Source organism: Arachis ipaensis, chromosome B6, assembly GCF_059453495.1.
Source record: "Arachis ipaensis isolate K30076 ecotype BB chromosome B6, ASM5945349v1, whole genome shotgun sequence".
In the NCBI taxonomy this organism is placed as follows: Eukaryota; Viridiplantae; Streptophyta; class Magnoliopsida; order Fabales; family Fabaceae; genus Arachis; species Arachis ipaensis.
Genome location: NC_142441.1, coordinates 43,690,422 through 43,701,357, shown reverse-complemented (window position 1 = coordinate 43,701,357; position 10,936 = coordinate 43,690,422). Strand labels below are relative to the sequence as shown.

Genomic DNA, 10,936 nt, shown 5'->3' with positions numbered 1-10,936 from the left:
ACATAGCAAAAACTAGCATTGTATGTAATGGGAATAAATTAGGTAGTTGGGACAGAATCGAAGGCTTACAAGGAGTGGAAGAGAAAGGACTATTGTTTCATGACACGACTTTTTTCTTCCATCACTACAAGGATTTTGCTCATTTGTGGCAGTTTTTTTTCGTGTTTATGGTGGTTTCAAACCCCCAAGAAACCACCACAAAAAGGATCGTGGCAGTTTCAAAAATCCCCAAAATTTGAGATGCCACGAGCTTCTTTGTGACAGTTTTTCATAACCCCCACAATTCCATTCAGTGGCGGTTTTCTATACCTTTTGTGGGGGTTCTGTGCTTGCGTTTTGTGGCAATTCTTGATTAATCATTGTGGTGGTTTAGAACCCTCATAAAAAGAATTTTCAATTTAAAAAAAAAACACATTCATGTGGGTTTCAACCTCCACAAACATGTCAATATTAGTCTGAAACAATTAATATAGATACTAGAATTATATTATTATACTACTAATCAATTATCATTTAAAAGAGATCTTTAAATAAGACACATTAAAAATTTAGAAGAAAATTAAAATATTACATATTTGAACAAAATTTAACATGAATAATTTGAAATATAAAACAAGGTCTGTCAATATGACCTCGACCAAACTGGGTAGTAAACTAATATAAGAACCCCTTTGCATCCCAATTGGATGAAATAAAGATTTTATTTCAACTATATAAAGCACTAAAATCAATTTGGCTAATTAAAGCATTCTAGCTGTCACTTGAAAATATGATGACACCCTATGCAGAAACCATAAATATATATTGAATATTTCAAAACCAACCATGAATAGACAAGTAAGTGATGAGCGGATAATTTATACGCTTTTTGACATTGTTTTTAGTATGTTTTTAGTAGGATCTAGTTACTTTTAGGGATGTTTTCATTAGTTTTTATGTTAAATTCACATTTCTGGACTTTACTATGAGTTTGTGTGTTTTTCTGTGATTTCAGGTATTTTCTGGCTGAAATTGGGGGACTTGAGCAGAAATCAGATTCAGAGATTGAATAAGGACTGCTGATGCTGTTGGATTCTGACCTCCCTGCACTCAAAGTAGATTTTCTAGAGCTACAGAACTCGAAATAGCGCGCTTCCAATTGCGTTGGAAAGTAGACATCCAGGGCTTTCCAGCAATATATAATAGTCTATACTTTGGCCAAGAATAGATGACGTAAACTGGCGTTCAACGCCAGCTTTCTGCCCAAATCTGGCGTCCAGCGCCAGAAAAGGAGCCAAAACCAGAGTTGAACGCCCAAACTGGCACAAAAGCTGGCGTTCAACTTCAAGAAGGACCTCTGCACGTGCAACACTCAAAGCTCAGCCCAAGCACACACCAAGTGGGCCCCGGAAGTGGATTTATGCATCAATTGCTTACTTCTGTAAACCCTAGTAGCTAGTTTATTATAAATAGGACCTCTTACTATTTTATTAGACATCTTTGGTCTCAGTTTTAATCTTTTGTTCATCTTAGGAGACTATTGATCACGTTTTAGGGGGCTGGCCATCTCGGCCATGCCTGGACCTTTCACTTATGTATTTTCAACGGTAGAGTTTCTACACTCCATAGATTAAGGTGTGGAGCTCTGCTGTTCCTCAAAGATTAATGCAAAGTACTACTGTTTTCTATTCAATTCATCTTATTTCGCTTCTAAGATATTCATTCGTACTTCAATTGGGATGTGATGAACGTGACAATCATCATCATTCCCTATGAACGCGTGCCTGACAACCACTTCCGTTCTACCTTCGACTGAATGAGTATCTCTTAGACCTCTTAATCAGAATCTTCGTGGTGTAAGCTAGAATGATGGCGGCATTCAAGAGAATCCGGAAAGTCTAAACCTTGTCTGTGGTATTCCGAGTAGGATTCAATGAATGAATGACTGTGACGAGCTCCAAACTCGCGATTGCAGGGCGTTAGTGACAGACGCAAAAGGATAGTAAATCCTATTCCAGCATGATCGAGAACCGACAGATGAATAGCCGTGCCGTGACAGGGTGCGTTGACCATTTTCACTGAGAGGATAAGATGAAGCCATTGACAAGGGTGATGCCTCCAGACGATTAGCCGTGCCGTGACAGGACATTGGATCATTTTCCCGAGAGATGACCGAAAGTAGCCATTGACAGTGGTGATGTATCACATAAAGCCAGCCATGGAAAGGAGTAAGATTGATTAGATGAAGATAGCAAGAAAGCAGAGGTTCAGAGGAATGAAAGTATCTCCATTTGCTTATCTGAAATTCCTACCAATGATTTACATAAGTATCTCTATCCCTATTCTATTATTTATTTTCGAAAACCCATTACTGTTTGATATCCGCCTGACTGAGATTTACAAGGTGACCATTGCTTGCTTCATACCGACAATCTCCGTGGGATTCGACCTTTACTCACGTAAGGTATTACTTGGACGACCCAGTGCACTTGCTGGTCAGTTACACGGAGTTGTGAACCATGGTCTTGGCATCATGTTTTTGGTGCCATTTCCAGGGAAAGAAAGAGCAATGAACTTTACATAATTAAAGTGTAATCACGATTCCGCGTACCATGTTTTTGGCGCCGTTGCCGGGGATTGTTCGAGTTTGGACAACTGACGGCTCATCTTGTTTTCAAAAAAATTTTTCAAAAAAATCTTTCAAAATTTTCTCCTTTGTTTTCGAAAAAAAAAATTTTTTTAAAAAAATAAAAATGTTTTCAAAAAAATATATTTTTCTTCAGAATTTTTAAGAATGAATTCTAGTGTTTCATGAAGCATGGCTGGCTGTAAAGCCATGTCTAATACGACTGTAGGGCATGTTAGACGTGTCATGTCTGAGTTACATACTAAAGCTTGGCTGGCTATTAAGCCATGCCTGACCCTTTGATTGGAGCTTTAGAGCATAAGATTCCTGGAATTCATATTAAAAATTTTGGAATCCTTATTTTTCCCTTTTCTAAATAATTTTCGAAAAATATAAAATAAAAATCCAAAAAAAATAGAAAATCATAAAAATAAAAAAAAATATTTTGTGTTTCTTGTTTGAGTCTTGAGTCATGTTATAAGTTTGGTGTCAATTGCATATGCATCTTGCATTTTTCGAAAATTCTCATGCATTCATAGTGTTCTTCATGATCTTCAAGTTGTTCTTGGTAAGTCTTCTTGTTTGATCTTTGCATTTGCATGTTTTGTGTCTTTTCTTATTTTTCATATGTATTCTTGAATTCTTAGTGCCTAAGCATTAAAGAATTCTAAGTTTGGTGTCTTGCATGTTTTCTTTGCATTAAAAATTTTTCAAAATTGTGTTCTTGATATTCATCATGATCTTCATAGTGTTCTTGGTGTTCATCTTGACATTCATAACATTCTTGCATGCATCACATGTTTTGATCTAAAATTCTCATGCATTGCATCATTTTTCTTGTTTTTCTCTCTCATCATTAAAAATTCAAAAAAATCAAAAAAATATTTTTCTATTTTTCTCTCATCAAATTCGAAAATTTGGATTGACTTTTTCAAAAATTTTTAAAATCAAGTTGTTTCTTATGAGTCAAATCAAATTTTCAATTTGAAAATCTTATCTTTTTCAAAATCTTTTTCAAAAATCAAATCTTTTTCAAAATTCTTAGTTATTTTCGAAAATTCCAAAAATATTTTTCAAAAATCTTTTTCTTATTTTTATACCAAATTTTCGAAAATAACAATAACAATTAATGTTTTGATTCAAAAATTTCAAGTTTATTACTTGCTTGTTAAGAAAGATTCAAACTTTGAGTTCTAGAATCATATCTTGTGATTTCTTATGAATCAAGTCATTAATTGTGATTTTAAAAAAATCAAATCTTTTTTTCAAAAACTAATTTCTATCATATCTTTTCAAAAATATATTCTTATCTTATCTTTTTCAAAATATGATTTCAAAATATCTTTTCTAACCTCCTAACTTCTTATCTTTTCAAAATTTGTTTCAACTAACTAACTAACTTTTTGTTTGTTTCTTAACTTTTTCAAAACTACCTAACTAACTCTTTCTCTCTAATTTTCGAAAATATCTCCCCCCTTTTTCAAAAATTTCTTTTTAATTAACTAATTATTTTTATTTTTGATTTCAAAAATTTTCGAAAAATACTAACATTTTTCAAAAACCATTTTCGAAAATCACTAACTCTTTTTCAAAAGTATTTTTCGAAAATTCTCCCTCTCCCATCTTATTCTATTTATTTATTCATTTACTAACATCTCATCTCACATCTCAACCCTCCTCACAGTTGTGTTTTTTCCATTACATTACATTCTTTGTCTCCCCCTCTTTTCTTCCACTCACAAAGGGATCCCTATACTGTGGTATAAAGGATCCATATTATTATTATTATTTTTTCTGTGCCCTCTTCTTTGTCATATGAGCAGGAGCAAGGACAAGAACATTCTTGTTGATGCAGATCAAGAACCTGAAAGGACTCTGAAGAGAAAATTAAGATAAGCAAAATTACAACAATCCAGAGATAACCTTTCAGAAATTTTCGAACAGGAAGAGGAGATGGCAGCCGAAAATAATAATAATGCAAGGAGGATGCTTGGTGACTTTACTGCACCTAATTCCAATTTACATGGAAGAAGCATCTCCATTCCTACCATTGGAGCAAACAACTTTGAGCTGAAACCTCAATTAGTTTCTCTGATGCAGCAAAACTGCAAGTTTCATGGACTTCCATCTGAAGATCCTTTTCAGTTCTTAACTGAATTCTTGAAGATATGTGATACTGTTGTTAAGACTAATGGAGTAAATCCTGAAGTCTACAAGCTCATGCTTTTCCCTTTGCTGTAAGAGACATAGCTAGATTATGGTTGGATTCTCAACCCAAGGACAGCCTGAACTCTTGGGATAAGCTGGTCACGGCTTTCTTAGCCAAGTACTTTCCTCCTTAAAAGCTGAGCAAGCTTAGAGCTGATGTTCAAACCTTCAGACAGAAAGAAGGTGAATCCCTCTATGAAGCTTGGGAAAGATACAAACAGTTGACCAAAAAGTGTCCTTCTGACATGCTTTCAGAATAGACCATCCTGGATATATTCTATGATGGTTTATCTGAGCTATCAAAAATGTCACTGGACACTTCTACAGGTGGATCCATTCACCTAAAGAAAACGCCTGCAGAAGCTCAAGAACTCATTGACATGGTTGCTAATAACCAGTTCATGTACACTTCTGAAAGGAATCCTGTGAATAATGGGACGCCTATGAAGAAGGGAGTTCTTGAAGTTGATACTCTAAATTCCATATTGGCTCAGAACAAAATATTGACTCAGCAAGTCAATATGATCTCTCAAAGTCTGCATGGAATGCAAGCTGTATCCAACAGTACTCAAGAGGCATCTTCTGAAGAAGAAGCTTATGATCCTGAGAACCCTGCAATAGCAGAGGTGAATTACTTAGGTGAACCTTATGGAAACACCTATAACTCATCATGGAGAAATCATCCAAATTTCTCATGGAAGGATCAAAAGCCTCAACAAGACTTTAATAATGGTGGAAGAAACAGGTTTAACAATAATAAACCTTTTCCATCATCCACTCAGCAACAGACAGAGAACTCTGAACAAAATGCTTCTAATTTAGCAAATCTAGTCTCTGATCTATCCAAGGCCACTGTGAGCTTCATGAATGAAACAAGGTCTTCCATTAGAAATTTGGAAGCACAAGTGGGCCAGCTGAGTAAAAAGATCACTGAAATCCCTCCCAGTACTCTCCCAAGCAATACAGAAGAGAATCCAAAAGGAGAGTGCAAGGCCATTGACATAAGCAAAATGGCCGAACCTGTGAGGATAGGAGAGGACGTGAATCCCAAGGAGGAAGACCTCCTGGGACGTCCAGTGATCAATAAGGAGCTTCCCTTTGAGGAACCAAAGGACTCTGAGGCTCATCTAGAGACCATAGAGATTCCATTGAACCTCCTTATGCCCTTCATGAGCTCTGATGAGTATTCCTCTTCTGAAGAGAATGAGGATGTTACTGAAGAGCAAACTGCCAAGTTTCTTGGTGCAATCATGAAGCTGAATGCCAAATTATTTGGCATTGATGCTTGGGAAGTTGAACCTCCCTTGTTCATTGATGAACGGATAATTTATACGCTTTTTGACATTATTTTTAGTATGTTTTTAGTAGGATCTAGTTACTTATAGGGATGTTTTCATTAGTTTTTATGTTAAATTCACATTTCTGGACTTTACTATGAGTTTGTGTGTTTTTCTGTGATTTCAGGTATTTTCTGGCTGAAATTGAGGGACTTGAACAAAAATCAGATTCAGAGGTTGAAGAAGGACTGCTGATGCTGTTGGATTCTGACCTCCCTGCACTTAAAGTGGATTTTCTGGAGCTACAGAACTCGCAATGGCGCGCTTCCAATTGCGTTGGAAAGTAGACATCCAGGGCTTTCTAGCAATATATAATAGTCCATACTTTGGCCAAGAATAGACGATGTAAACTGGCGTTCAACGCCAGCCTTCTACCCAAACCTGGCGTCCAGCGCCAGAAAAGGAGCCAAAACCAGAGTTGAACGCCCAAACTGGCACAAAAACTGGCGTTCAACTCCAAGAAGGACCTCTACACGTGCAACAATCAAAGCCCAGCCCAAGCACACACCAAGTGGGCCCCGGAAGTGGATTTATGCATCAATTACTTACTCATGTAAACCCTAGTAGCTAGTTTATTATAAATAGGACCTTTTACTATTGTATTAGGTATCTTTGATCAGTTGTATGCTATCTTAGATCACGTTTAGGGGGCTGGCCATCTCGGCCATGCCTGGACCTTTCACTTATGTATTTTCACGGTAGAGTTTCTACACTCCATAGATTAAGGTGTGGAGCTCTGCTGTTCCTCAAAGATTAATGCAAAGTACTACTGTTTTCTATTCAATTCATCTTATTTCACTTCTAAGATATCCATTCACACCCAAGAACGTGATGAAGGTGATGATTATGTGTGACGCTCATCATCCTTCTCCCTTATGAACGCGTGCCTGACAAACACTTCTGTTCTACATGAATTAAGCTAGAATGAATATCTCTTAGATCTCCTAACCAGAATCTTCGTGGCGTAAGCTAGAATGATGGCGGCATTCAAGAGAATCCGAAAAGTCTAAACCTTGTCTGTGGTATTCTGAGTAGGATTCAATGATTGAATGACTGTGACGAGCTCCGAACTCGCGATTGCAGGGCGATAGTGACAGACGCAAAAGGATAGTAAATCCTATTCCAGCATGATCGAGAACCGACAGATGAATAGCCGTGCCGTGACAGGGTGCGTGAGCATATTATTCACTGAGAGGATAAGATGAAGCCATTGAAAAGGGTGATTCCTCCAGACGATTAGCCGTGCCGTGACAGGGCATTGGATCATTTTCCCGAGAGATGACCGAAAGTAGCCATTGACAGTGGTGATGTATCACATAAAGTCAGCCATGGAAAGGAGTAAGACTGATTGGATGAAGATAGCAGGAAAGCAGAGGTTCAGAGGAACGAAAAGCATCTCCATTCGCTTATCTGAAATTCCTACCTATGATTTACATAAGTACCTCTATCCCTATTCTATTATATAATATTCGAAAACACCATTATCACTTTATATCTGCCTGACTGAGATTTACAAGGTGACCATAGCTTGCTTCATACCAACAATCTCCGTGGGATTCGACCCTTACTCACGTAAGGTATTACTTGGACGACCTAGTGCACTTGCTGGTTAGTTGTATCGAAGTTGTGACAATTATGAATTAAGATCAGAGCACCAAGCTTTGGAGCCATTACCAGGATTTGTTCGAGCCTGGAGATCACAATTTCGTGCACCAAGTTTTTGGCGCCGTTGCCGGGGACTTAATTGTTCCTGTTTGGCGCCAAGAATCGTCTGAGATCCCAATCCCGGCAACAACACCAAGTTTTTGGCGCCGTTGCCAGGGATTGTTTGAGTTTGGACAACTGACGGTTCATCTTGTTGCTCAGATTAGGTAATTTTCTTTTCGTTTTCTTTTCAAAAATTTTTCAAAAATATTTTCAAAATTTTCTCATCTGTTTTCGAAAAAAATTAAAAATGTTTTCAAAAATCTATTCAAAATTTTTAAGAATGAATTCTAGTGTTTCATGAAGCATGTGAAGCCTGGCTGGCTGTAAAGCCATGTCTAAATTCTTTTGGACTGAGGCTTCCAAACCATCAGAGGCAAGTTACATACTTGATAAATGATGAGCAGCAATTTGTTATCAAGAGCAATATACTCTGGTGTTACATGCTGAAGCTTGGCTGGCCATTGGCCATGTCTAGTGTTTTGGACTGGAGCTTTCTTTGAAAGCTTGGCTGGCTAGTGAGCCATGTCTAATTCCTGGACTGAAGCTTTAGACTAAGAATGCAAGATTCCTGGAATTCATATTAAAAATTTTGGAATCCTTATTTTTCTTTTTCAATTAATTTTCGAAAATTCAAAAAAAATTAGAAAATCATAAAAATCAAAAATATTTTTGTGTTTCTTGTTTGAGTCTTGAGTCATATCATAAGTTTGGTGTCACTTGCATATGCATCTTGCATTTTTCGAAAATTTCATGCATTCATAGTGTTCTTCATGATCTTCAAGTTGTTCTTGGTAAGTCTTCTTGTTTGATCTTGATGATTTTTTTGTTTTGTGTCTTTTCATGTTTATCATATGCATTCTTGAATTCTTAGTGCGTAAGCATTAAAGAATTCTAAGTTTGGTGTCTTGCATGTTTTATTTGCATTAAAAATTTTTCAAAATTGTGTCTATGATGTTCATCTTAACATTCATAGTGTTCTAGGTGTTCATCTTGACATTCATAGCATTCTTGCATGCATTCATTGTTTTGATCTAAAAATTTCATGCATTGCATAATTTGCATGTTTTTCATAAAAATTTCAAAAATCAAAAAAATATCTTTCCCTTTTTCTCTCATCAAATTCGAAAATTTGAGTTGACTTTTTCAAAAATTTTTAAAATCAAGTTGTTTCTTATGAGTCAAATCAAATTTTCAATTTGAAAATCTTATCTTTTTCAAAATCTTTTTCAAAAATCAAATCTTTTTCAAAACTCTTGGTTATTTTCGAAAATTTTAAAAATATTTTTCAAAAATATTTTTCTTATTTTATATCATAATTTTCGAAAATAACATAATCAATTAATGTTTTGATTCAAAAATTTGAAGTTTGTTACTTACTTGTTAAGAAAGATTCAAACTTTGAGTTCTAGAATCATATCTTGTGATTTCTTGTGAATCAAGTCATTAATTGTGATTTTAAAAATCAAATCTTTTTCAAAAACTAATTTCTATCATATCTTTTCAAAAAAATATCTTCTTATCTTATCTTTTTCAAAATTTGATTTCAAAATATCTTTTCTAACTTCCTAACTTCTTATCTTTTCAAAATTTGTTTCAACTAACTAACTAACTTTTTTGTTTGTTTCTTAACTTTTTCAAAACTACCTAACTAACTCTCTCTCTCTAATTTTCGAAAATATCTTCCCTCTTTTTCAAAAATTTCTTTTTAATTAACTAATTATTCCTATTTTTATTTTTTTAATTTTAAAAATTTTTCGAAAAAATACTAACAATTTTCAAAAACCATTTTCGAAAATCACTAACTCTTTTTCAAAATAATTTTCGAAAATTATCTCTCCCCCATCTTATTCTATTTATTCATTCATATCCTAACATCTCATCTCACATCTCTGCCATCCTCACAGTTGTGTTTTTTTCATTATATTACATTCTTTGTCTCCCCCTCTTTTCTTCAACTCATACAGGGATCCCTATACTGTGGTATAAAGGATCTCTATTATTATTATTATTATTATTCTGTGCCTTCTTCTTTGTCATATGAGCAGGAGCAACGATAAGAACATTCTTGTGGAAGCAGATCCAGAACCTGAAAGGACTCTGAAGAGAAAATTAAGAGAAGCTAAAATACAACAATCCAGAGATAACCTTTTAGAAATTTTCAAACAGGAAGAGGAGATGGCAGCCGAAAATAATAATAATGTAAGGAAGATGCTTGGTGACTTTACTGCACCTAATTCCAATTTACATGGAAGAAGCATCTCCATTCCTGCCATTGGAGCAAACAACTTTGAGCTGAAACCTCAATTAGTTTCTCTGATGCAGCAGAACTGCAAGTTTCATGGACTTCCATCTGAAGATCCTTTTCAGTTCTTAACTGAATTCTTGCAGATATGTGATACTGTTAAGACTAATGGAGTAGATCCTGAAGTCTACAGGCTCATGCTTTTCCCTTTTGCAGTAAGAGACAAAGCTAGATTATGGTTGGATTCTCAACCCAAAGACAGCCTGAACTCTTGGGATAAGCTGGTCACGGCTTTCTTAGCCAAGTACTTTCCTCCTCAAAAGCTGAGCAAGCTTAGAGCTGATGTTCAAACCTTCAGACAGAAAGAAGGTGAATCCCTCTATGAAGCTTGGGAAAGATACAAACAGTTGACCAAAAAGTGTCCTTCTGACATGCTTTCAGAATGGACCATCCTGGATATATTCTATGATGGTTTATCTGAGCTATCAAAAATGTCACTGGACACTTCTGCAGGTGGATCCATTCACCTAAAGAAAACACCTGCAGAAGCTCAAGAACTCATTGACATGGTTGCTAATAACCAGTTCATGTACACTTCTGAAAGGAATCCTGTGAATAATGGGACGCCTATGAAGAAGGGAGTTCTTGAAGTTGATACTCTGAATGCCATATTGGCTCAGAACAAAATATTGACTCAGCAAGTCAATATGATCTCTCAGAGTCTGAATGGAATGCAAGCTGCATCCAACAGTACTCAAGAGGCTTCTTATGAAGAAGAGGCCTATGATCCTGAGAACCCTGCAATAGCAGAGGTGAATTACTTAGGTGAACCTTATG

At 35.8% G+C, this 10,936-nt stretch overlaps 2 non-coding genes across 2 annotated transcripts; both read right to left on the bottom strand.

Moving 5' to 3' along the window:
• Positions 1-4,956: 4,956 nt before the first annotated feature.
• Positions 4,957-5,064, bottom strand: LOC148555347 (small nucleolar RNA R71). Its single transcript, XR_015887299.1, has one exon. It is a non-coding gene; the product is annotated as a small nucleolar RNA R71 (small nucleolar RNA).
• A 5,364-nt stretch (positions 5,065-10,428) lies between these two features.
• Positions 10,429-10,536, bottom strand: LOC148555346 (small nucleolar RNA R71). Its single transcript, XR_015887298.1, has one exon. It is a non-coding gene; the product is annotated as a small nucleolar RNA R71 (small nucleolar RNA).
• Between the last annotated feature and the right edge of the window lie 400 nt (positions 10,537-10,936).